The 10,359-nt window shown below is 43.1% G+C and overlaps 1 long non-coding RNA gene across 1 annotated transcript; it reads left to right on the top strand.

The window, feature by feature from the left end:
• Nucleotides 1-483: 483 nt before the first annotated feature.
• Nucleotides 484-10,111, top strand: LOC139183107 (uncharacterized). Its single transcript, XR_011566589.1, has 3 exons — nt 484-1,017; nt 7,554-7,704; nt 9,093-10,111. It is a non-coding gene; the product is annotated as an uncharacterized lncRNA (long non-coding RNA).
• Nucleotides 10,112-10,359: the final 248 nt, after the last annotated feature.

The following is a 10,359-nucleotide window of genomic DNA, read 5'->3' as shown; positions in this document are numbered from 1 at the left end:
AGGCAGAGGGAACAGCAAGTGCCAAGGCCCTGAGGCTAGGGTGAGAGTGTTATGTTTGAGGGTAGGAATGCTGAGTCTTTAGAGGTTTTTAAGCAGAGGAGTAATGGGATGCTCATCTTTGTGCTAAGTTATGCTAAGTCACTTCAGTCGTGTCCGACTCTGTGTGACCCCATAGACGGCAGCCACCAGGCTCCCCCGTCCCTGGGATTTTCCAGGCAAGAAGACTGGAGTGGGTTGCCATTTCCTTCTCCAGTGCATGAAAGTGAAAAGTGAAAGCAAAGTCGCTCAGTCGTGTCCGACTCTTAGCGACCCCATGGACTGCAGCCTACCAGGCTCCTCCATCCATGGGATTTTCCAGGCAAGAGTACTGGAGTGGGGCACCATTGCCTTCTCCATTGCTCATCTTTAGTATACAAGATCTCACTATTTTCCGTGCAGAGGGGAACTGAGGGAAATAAAGCATAAAACAGGGAGAACAGGAAGAGATTACTACAGGGGTTCATTAATTTGTATCAAATCTGTTGCATCATTTGATCCATTTTTACTCTGTTATTTATTTGATTTTCATGCCTGTCTTCATTGCCTTGATTTGAGCCAATTCAGCTATTTCAGTTGTTTCTTCTTCATTTCCGGATTCCAGCCAATCCCTATCCTCTCCCGTTTGTTTTCTTCCAGCCTCTAGGTTTAGTTCTCATTATGCAGAGTTACATTATGCATGCTCTTCTTAAAGATCATTCTGCAATCCCCTTTGCCCCCAGAATCAAGTTCATGATCTTTAGTGTAGTAATCAACTCACCAGTATTGAGTCATTCATTTGTGGGTCAGCAGATTGCTTGTTGGTGTAGCACTGGACTTATTTATTTTTGCAGCTGATAACTCTTACCGCGTATAACCAGTCATGTGAAGAGGAAAGTTAGGAACATGAAGTCCCCCTGATTCCGGATTGAACTGTTTAGAAGCTGCATGGACCGTGCTAACTAATCAGTGGGTGAGACACAGCGTTCAAGGGCCAATAAGGTATTTCCATAGCCTCCTGGTAGAGTTTGTTGACTCAATAGCTCTGGGAAGTCACTCAGCTGGATACATTTTTGTTGGAATGACTTGCATGAAAGGGACAAAAGGAGGGACCTGAACTCTAAGACAGATAAAGTCCAACCTAACCACAGACTCCCTTAACCTCTTAATGTCATTCTAGAGGGCAAAGACAGCCAGTTCTTATGAATATAAATTATTTCATTTAAAAGGTGGAAATATCTGGTCAGAAGGAAATGCCCATTCCATGTGAGATTTATCCTAACCCTGCATTGTGTTGTTCATAGGCAATAGGGCCCTGTGAGTGAAACACCCAATAACAGATGGTTAAGAAACAGAAAACTTTGTGATTATTTTCTGAGTTGAATTTGTAGACTTGTAATGCAGTGATTCAACTCTGGCTGTCAGCACCCAGCAAGGATTCTGTCTTTAAGCATTTGTAGTCATGAGGCAAATATATGCTGAAGCATTTTCTAACCTAGCTTTACTAAGGACTCCTTAAACAGACGGTAGTTTCTCTAGACTGGTTTTCTGGTCTACTAGATACTCAGAGGGAAAATTTAATAAAAATTAATTTTGTTCTATCATTTCTCATTGAAGAAAATAAGATTTTTGAGGTTGTTGCCCATGATGCCAAAGGAGATAAATGAAATTTGTTTCTGCCAATTTTAAGAGCCACGCTAGAAGGTTTTTTTGGTAGAATAAGTAATCGTTTTTAAAGATATGATAGAATAGCTCAATATTTTCTGTATTTAACTTTAAGGTGGGGTATAGTTTTTAATGTTTATACTACAAGTAAATTATAATTTTCCACCATATTTTAAGCATAATACAAATGTTTAGCTTGCAACTATGCATTGTACAAACCATACCATAAGAAGTGCCACAGAAATCAAACATGAAAAAAGGAAAGGAAAACATATCTCTCATTTTGCCATTTTAAAAACCAGCTGTTCTAATGTTTCCTTCCAGTTAGTCAATATGTTACCTAATTTTCATAACCTAGACAAGACTTTACAATCAGGTTTTTGTTTCTAATGTTACATAAGTCTTTTTTCTCAGCCACTTTGCATTTTGAAACCCTAATGTGCCTTTACAGCAGAATTTCTAGGCAATAATGGCTCTCTTCAAAAAGGTTATCTAAGTTCTGGAAGTGAAAGGTTTTCATTGCTGTTCTCAAAGTTACCATATTGTGGGTAATCTTTATTGTTTCAACTGAGACAGCAACTTGCCAGGGCCCAAACAAAGCTCCTAAGATTAACAGTCCTAGAAGAACAGGGGAAGGGTCACAATCTGTGAGTGCTAAAAAGAGGTCAATTGTCCTTTCCTGTTCTATCAAGAATACAAAGCTCTTAGCTTTTACACTGAAGGCATCGAAACTCCTGCTCAATTTAATGACAAATATAGGGAACGCACATAGGGCCTTGTGGTTTGCTGCCTTTACAAGGTACTCAATAGAAGAAACGCCACAGTTAGCAGCATAAATTCTAGCTACTGTTGCTCAGTCATCTGTTCCATCAAGGGAAAGAACACGCTGATATTAGAAGCAAGAGTTAGAGTGAGACAGTGAAGTCGCTTAGTCGTGTCCGACTCTTTGTGACCCCATGGACTGTAACCTATCAGGCTCCTCGGTCCATGGAATTTTCCAGGCAAGAGTACTGGAGTGGGTTGCCATTTCCTTAGGGTGGCATTAATCAGAGTGTTTGCCTGCTGTAGTAAAGGCGATCTGTATGGAGTTATATGAATCTTTTATCTGCTTTTCTCATATTTGTCCAAGGTTGTATAGAATTTCCCATGGATTTAGTATGTGCCCAATAGCAGACACCAAGAGAATTCTTCAGAAAATATTTTCTGAACTAAAATGTTTTCCTCAGAAGTGACCTGGAGGGAAAGTGATGTGGAAGAAAGGGAGGATGTGATTTGCCCCTCGAGCCTGTGAGTCACAGTTCACGGTCAGAAAGCTGCAGGGCATACCCTGGTGAGGGGTTCAGTCTGATGTCTGTGGCTGTATCTACAACAAAGAAAATTAAGATGGGCTAAAGGGTGCAGGGAAGGTGGCTCTTCCCCAGTGTTTCTCACTTGGCACATAAGATAACTTTCCAGAGCTTCTATTTTATTCTTCCCACTCACTAGCCCAATGTGTTCTGGGACTGAATGTGCTAACATTCGTAAGCCTTGTTAATTACCAGACGATCCTCATTGTCGTCATCTGCCTCAGTCAAGGATTACCAAATGTCCTTGGTCAATGAGGCCTGCACAAATATGGATTTTACTCCAGAATCATTTGGTTTCTTAAAAATATATATTGCTAATAACAATGTACTGGTTTTCACAGATGAGACAACACACTGTTTATCTGGCCCTCCCTAGAGACAGGATGCAATGGCTAGGTGACAGAATACTGGGTTGTCGCATAGAAGATGAGCTGAATGGGCCAACCCTCACATACTCTAACCACCGCTGGGCCATGTCTGTTTACCTGTTTGCTCACTCACTCACTAGGCCGGTATTGGTTGACTTAATTTGGCTGGTTGTTGTTCGTTGTTCAGTTGCTCAGTCATGTCCGACTCTCTGTGACCCCATGGACTGCAGCATGCCAGGCTTCCCTGTCCTTTACTATCTGCCAGAATTGCTCAAACTCATGTCCATTGAGTTGGTGATGCCATCCAACCATCTCATCCTCTGTCGTCCCCTTCTTCTCCTGCCTTCAATCTTTCCCAGCATCAGGGTCTTTTCTAGGCTATTTGCATGAGCTAAGGAGGCAGAATCTCAAAAAGCCTTCAATCTGTTAGAGAACACAGACATGACCTAAAAATCTCTTAATAAATGCAAAATTAAATCTGTCACGGGAGCAAAGAAGGGAGGGTACAAGGGGGCTGAGAGTGCCGACTGGGGGTAGTGACCTGGTCAAGAGGTATCTCCAGAAAGAAATCACTGACCTACAGTTGAAAACAATAATAACGTTGGTTGACAATTACCAAGTAGTTCCTATGTACCAGGCCCAGATTTTAGTACTTTATATGGATTTTTGGTGAGTTACGGACTCATGTTAACATATAGGTGAGAAAACTCAGGCTTGGAGATAGTAAGTAACTTGTTTAGGATCATGCAGCTTGAGTAGAAATACTGGAACTCAATGTAATTGCAAAGTCTGGAGTTTTACCACTCTGATGTACTGTCTCCTGTCTTGCTTGAGATATAACTTAAGCAGGTAAAGAGAATGGTGGGAAGGGATGCCAGGCAGGTAGAACAGCTTGTGTGGAGCACAGAGGTGGGAGAGAAGAGAAGCAGGGTGGATGGGGTGATGCGGGAAGAGAAAAGAAGCATGCTGAAGAGGGTGCGAGGTGAGGCTGGGAGGTGGGCAGGGCCAGGCTGTCCGGAGCTGGGGAGCCAGGTCAGACCCTGGCACTGCCCAACAGGAAATCTCTGAAAGGTTCTAGGCAGGGGTGGATGTGATCAGACTAGCATTTTGAAAAAGTCACTCCAGCTGTAGTATAGAGCTTAGGTGAGGGCAAAGGTTGATTTGGGGAGATAAATTAAAACCCTTTAGAGGTGGCGAGGGGTTTCAGAGCAGTCAAGGTGCTGAGATAAGTTTTAACATTATGACTTTGGACAAAGATGTCATCTTGAGAAGGGAACAGTGGGGAGGTGATGTGGCTTGGAGGGAAAGATCACACATTTGATTCAGGCTGGTTGAGTCTGAGGTATCTTTCTGAACCCAAGTGGAGTTGTCTAGCAGATCATATTATATATACATCAGGAGCTCAGGAAGAGCTTGGGGCAGGAGATATAAATGTGTGAGTCACCCCAGGGAGAGGTGGTAATTGCGCCCATTGGCATGGGTGAGAATAGTCTAGGGAGAGTCTTTGTTTTCATCACCCCCTCCGTGCCTTCTTTCTTCTTTCCAGCTTGTCTCTGGGTTGTATGCAGCCTTTCCCTTGCTATGTTACCTATCTGCAAACCTGATTCCTTTGCCCCCTTCCCCATCGTCCATCCATCCTCACACTCATGTATATTCTCTATCCCCCCATCCATCCATCTCTTCCTTCTTTCCACTCGCTAACTTGCTGCTGATGCATGCTGATTTTTCTGTTTCTTTTTCAAGGCAGCCAGTGACCCCACCCCCCCTATCCCCCCCACCAACCCGCCCGCCCCCAAGCACTAGATCCAATGGCTCATCCTGACCCAGACTACATCTCCTGGCTTCACCTTTGCATCTCACTCTTGATACCTCTTCCTTTGAACATTCTCCTGCTCTGTGTTCCCTGGCATGTATTATCTTGACCATCAACTCTTTTCTGATTTCTCTTGTTTTCCTCAGATATAGCACGTTCTATTGGGGGTTTGGCCAAAAATTTGTTCGAGTTTTTCTGTAACAGCGTATGGAAACACCCAAACAAACTTTTTGGCCAACCCAATACTGCTACCCCATAAATGGATGCATTCCCCAGAAATGTTTTCTTCCTCCTCCTTCTGTACATGCTCCATCAGCCACCCACTTGTGGATAGCACCAAAGACATATGTTTCTAGCCAGCACGTGAATACCACAGACCCGATTGTCCAACTGTGGGCCAAACACCTCCTCTCAGCATTCTACTAGCATCCCAAACTCAGCATGGTCCGTACCAAACATTTCTTTTTCCTTTCAAGCAATTCAGTGTCCTATACTGTCTGTTTTAGCTGGGTCCCCCTTTCTTCATTCTTTTCATCCTTCTTTAGTGCTACCAGATTCAGAGCGCTGTTATCTATAGCCTGGGACCTTTGCCTTCATCTCCTACCCAGTTTTTCTTCCAGGTTTCTTCTTGTTCTGAATGAATCCTATGTATTTGCTCTAAACGAATCATGTATTCAACCCACTTCATGTCTCCTCAGCCTCAAATCTTTAACAATCCTCTGTTACCCCTGAAATAGGGCTTCCCTGGTTGCTCAGCAGTAAAGAATCTACTTGTAATGCAGGAGATGCAGGAGCTGTGAGTTTGATCCCTGGGTTGGGAAGATCCCCTGGAGGAGGGTGTGGCAACCCAGTCCAGTATTTTTACCTAAAAAAATCCCATAGACAGAGGAGCCTGGCAGGCTACAGTCCATAGGGTCAAAAAGAGTCTGACATAACTGAAGTAACTGAGCACAGCGTGGCACCACTGAAATAAGTACAGCCCCATTAGCCTAGTTTTAATGATCCCTTTCACCTGGTCCTGATGGAGTCTCCCACCTTTATCTTCTACTTCCACCTGATACACACATTCTGAGCCAACTATGTCAGCCTCTCCTCCAGGCTGCATGATACTTGAAGGCAGACATCCGTGCTTCAGAATCCTTGTATCACCTACATTCACACCTGGAACATAGTGGGTGCTCACTAAAGGCTTGGCGTGTTGCGTCTGGTGCTTCCCAGGCCCTCGCCTTTACTCCTGGTCCACTTCTTACGTGAAGGGACCTCCTCTCCTTGTCTTAAGAAGGAAGATGATGTATGTACTGCTGTGCTTAGTTGCACGGTCATGACTCTTTGCGACCCCAGGGACTGTAGCCCGTCAGGCTCCTCTGTCCATGGGGATTCTCCAGGCAAGAATACTGGAGTGGGTGGTCATGCACTCCTCCAGGGGATCTTCCCAACCAAAGGATCAAACCCAGGTCTCCTTCATTGCAGGCGAATTCTTTACCATCTGAGCCACCAGGGAAGCCTAATACAATAGGGCCATTTAAAGTTGTGCATTGGGAATTCCCCGGCAGTTCAGTGGTTAGGACTCTGCACTTTCACTGCAGGGGCCAAGAATTCAATCCCTGGTTGGGAAACTAAGATCTTTCATGGCATGGCCAAAAAAAATGTGCATTATATATACATAAGCTCAACTTTCAGAACTTATTTCTAGCACCACTTTCTTCCCGAAACCATTACTTATCCTCCTAAGAACCATCCCTTCTCTGAATCCTCAAGATATTTCTCTTTCCTTAAAAAAATTTTTTTAGGTACCAGAGTGGGATGCAGGGATATTTAAAAGGAGATATGATCCCTAGTCTGATATCTTTGTTGAGTTTGATCATTAGGTATGTTTTTATTATAAAACTTTTGATTCTAAACAGTAATATGAAGACTCATCTACCCCATCACCAGCTGCCCACAAGCCCTTTCCAGCCATAGTTCACCCCATTGAGCTCAGATTTTGGTCCCCTGGGCACCTAATGTGGTGCCTTGCCCACACTAGTTTCTTACCATTTGTGGACATGAATTAGGTGAAGTGATGCATATGGCTGCCAATATCGCCCGTCATAAGCGAAGAGTGAGTCAAAGATGGGAGCTGTGTTTATTTTGTTTCAGTTGCCAGTTTGCTTCAGTGGCTTCAGTTGCCAGAAAGTGCTAGTTTCTAAGTTGTGTCTGACTCTTTGCAACCCCATGGACTGTAGCTCTCCAGGCTCCACTGTCCATTTGGAATTCTCCAGGCAAGAATACTGGAGTGGGTAGCCATTCCCTTCTCCAGGGAATCTTCCTGACCCAGAGATTGAACCCAGGTCTTCTGCATTGCAGGTGGATTCTTTTGAGCCACCAGGGAAGAGAGGGAAGGCAACACTGCCTCTCTCCCAGGACCAGTGGAAGCAGTAATGGAGCTGTGTGTCACCATGAGTAGCTATTTCTGCCACTTAATTTGGGGGATACAAGAAATGAAGCCAGTATGAAGGTAAATATTAAAGATAAATATTATGTAAGCACAAGCATGTTTCTTGTGGAGTTAATCTGTGTGTGATCTTTCATTCCCAGCCCTCTGACTCTGCCAGCCAAGCCCAGGGCAGGCACTTCAAACCTATCACTATCTTGTCTCCACCACAGAGGCTGGGAAATGAGTTCTATAAAATTATACTTTGTGTTCAGAATCCTGTATTTGTGATTTGAAGTTGGTCCACTCCTCAGTCAGTTCTTAGAGGAGCTGTAATTCTTCAATCTTCCTAATTATCCCCATGGATATAAAATGTTGAGGACCTTGTAGGATCTTTCTCTAGGACATGATCCATTTCTTGCCCTTTTGAGAGATAGCCAAAATCTTAGGATGAAAAAATAACTCTTGATGAAAGGGTTCTGGACAGTTCTCCCAAAGCAGCCACTGAATTACGGGAAAAACATTTATGGGGAGAAACCACAGGGCATGGAGGCAGGGTCTAATTCAGTCATCAATAAGTCCATTGTTTCTATCTTGGGAATCTCATTTTTCCATAGAAGTTCTTTAAAAGGGCTAAAGCACTCAGAGAACCACTTCAGTTGTATATGGGGTCCCAGAGAAAGACTTGGGCAGTGAGTAGGCAGGAGAGTTTTCTGCTGATGAAGGGAGCTGAGTCAGGCATTTCCAGGGGCTTATCTGCAGGCGGGTGGACTATAGTGAGGAGGATACTCTTAGACAGGATTGGGTTTCATGTGAGGGTCAGAGGATCTAAGGAGGACCATCAACTCCAAGTAGGAAGCAAGTTACTTTTTTTTGTTTGTCCCCAGAATATTCAATTGCAAAATGAGCGTAAGAATACCTGGGCCCAGCCTTCTTAGCAAAGTTATTATGTTGATCAAACCAGAAATGAGGAAGAGGGGGAAACTAAAACTGTTATTAAGCATTTTGAGATGCTAAACGTGTTATAGAAATGGCTTTCATTTCATTTTGAAAGAGGCAATAGCATTTTCTGTTTATTAAGTGACCCATAAAATTAATGAGAAATGTTCAAATGCTCTGAGCCCTTAAGGCAGAATGAGTATGAACACAGGAACCGACAGCCTGTCTTCTGTGAATTGCTGCTGCTGCTGCTAAATCGCTTCAGTCGTGTGAATTGCTAGTGGTAGTGAAAAGAGGCCCATTTCCAGCATCTTCTTCTTAGGTTTGAAGTCTTTGCCTAAACACGATTATGCAATATTTTGGGAGTCAGTTCCAAGCTTGCTCGAGTTGCTTATGAGAGATTTTGTTTATTAAATAATTTTCTGAAATTTACCAAGTTTTAGTGACTCACGGATTCATGCAAACTTATGTCTGACATTTAGAATTATAGAATGAGGGGGGAGAGATCATCTAATTTATCCTGTGTTTTACAGGAAAGGAAACTGGGAGCCAGGAAGTCTAAATGACTTGCCTGGAAGCTGTATGCTGTGCCTATGGGAAAGCTGGGCTGGAACCCATCCTCCAACCTTCCCAGCTCAGTGTTTCTCTTCAAATACACTTTCCGTGAATACTCTGGACATATATCCTACTTTCATGGTCAAAGCTAAATCCTTGGAAGAAAGCAAGAATGAATTTTCCCCTGTGATTTCAAAATAAGAGAAACATGTTGTAATTGTAATACACCATGCTTTTAAGAATGTACAGTTCTCTGTAGAATCTGTAGGTCATAAAGTGCTTTCTAACACATTTAATCTCTGTAACAATTCAGGTGAAGATTGTTATTAATACCAGATATAGAAGAGGCTTGGTCAAGGTTTCCAAAAATCAAAATTGGGACTGAGGAAAGGTTTGAGTTTTCAATTCCATTTTAGGAGTTTTTGTTATGCTATAAGAAAGATGATACCTAAGTGCTTTTAAGTATGAGTGATCATTAGTCACGGAGAGGAGACTCCCAGATATCCCCCACTTCCTTTAGCTCCACGCTGAAGCTAGGCTCTGCCTCAGTGTATCCTAAAATGTTGACACCCACACTGCTGTGACATGCCAATTCATAGTGGACTGAGTTTTCCAGCTCATCAATCAACAAAAACTCACTTACTTGAGAAAGGCCTAGTTGAATCCACACTAGCAGTGGCAACAATAATAAAAACAGTTGATGTTTATCAGATACTTTTTTTAGATGACTTTTAAGTTATCAACTGATTTTATTTTCCCAGCAAAGCTATGACCATTATATTTCAATTTTATAGATGAGCCACAGAGAGGGTAGGTAACCTACTTCAGGTAACACAGCTAGTAAATGGCAGGTAAGTAAAATTTGCATTTTTGTTTTTCTTATTAAAAGTGTTGGGAAGATCCCTTGGAGAAGGAAATGGCAGCCCACTCCAGTATTCTTGACTGGGAAATCCCATGGACAGAGGAGCCTGGTGGGCTACAGTCCATGGATCGCAAAGAGTTGGACACAACTGAACGTCTAACACTTTCCTTTTCAGTATTTTCGTATCGTTAACTCCAACTGTTCAATCCTTCGTCTATGGTCTAAGATTCTCCCCTTGCTGAAGCTCGGGTTCTCAGCTCCAAAACCACTGGGTTGAACTAGCAGTTCATTCTAGTACTGTTGTCCCCTCCCCACTACTGAGGGCTTCCCTTGTGGCTCAGCTGGCAAAGAATCCGTCCATAATGTGGGAGACCTGGGTTTAA

The sequence above is a fragment of the Bos indicus genome, chromosome 5 (assembly GCF_029378745.1).
Source record: "Bos indicus isolate NIAB-ARS_2022 breed Sahiwal x Tharparkar chromosome 5, NIAB-ARS_B.indTharparkar_mat_pri_1.0, whole genome shotgun sequence".
In the NCBI taxonomy this organism is placed as follows: domain Eukaryota; kingdom Metazoa; phylum Chordata; class Mammalia; order Artiodactyla; family Bovidae; genus Bos; species Bos indicus.
Note: the sequence above shows the minus strand (reverse complement) of the source record. Positions and strands in the feature narration are given on the sequence as shown.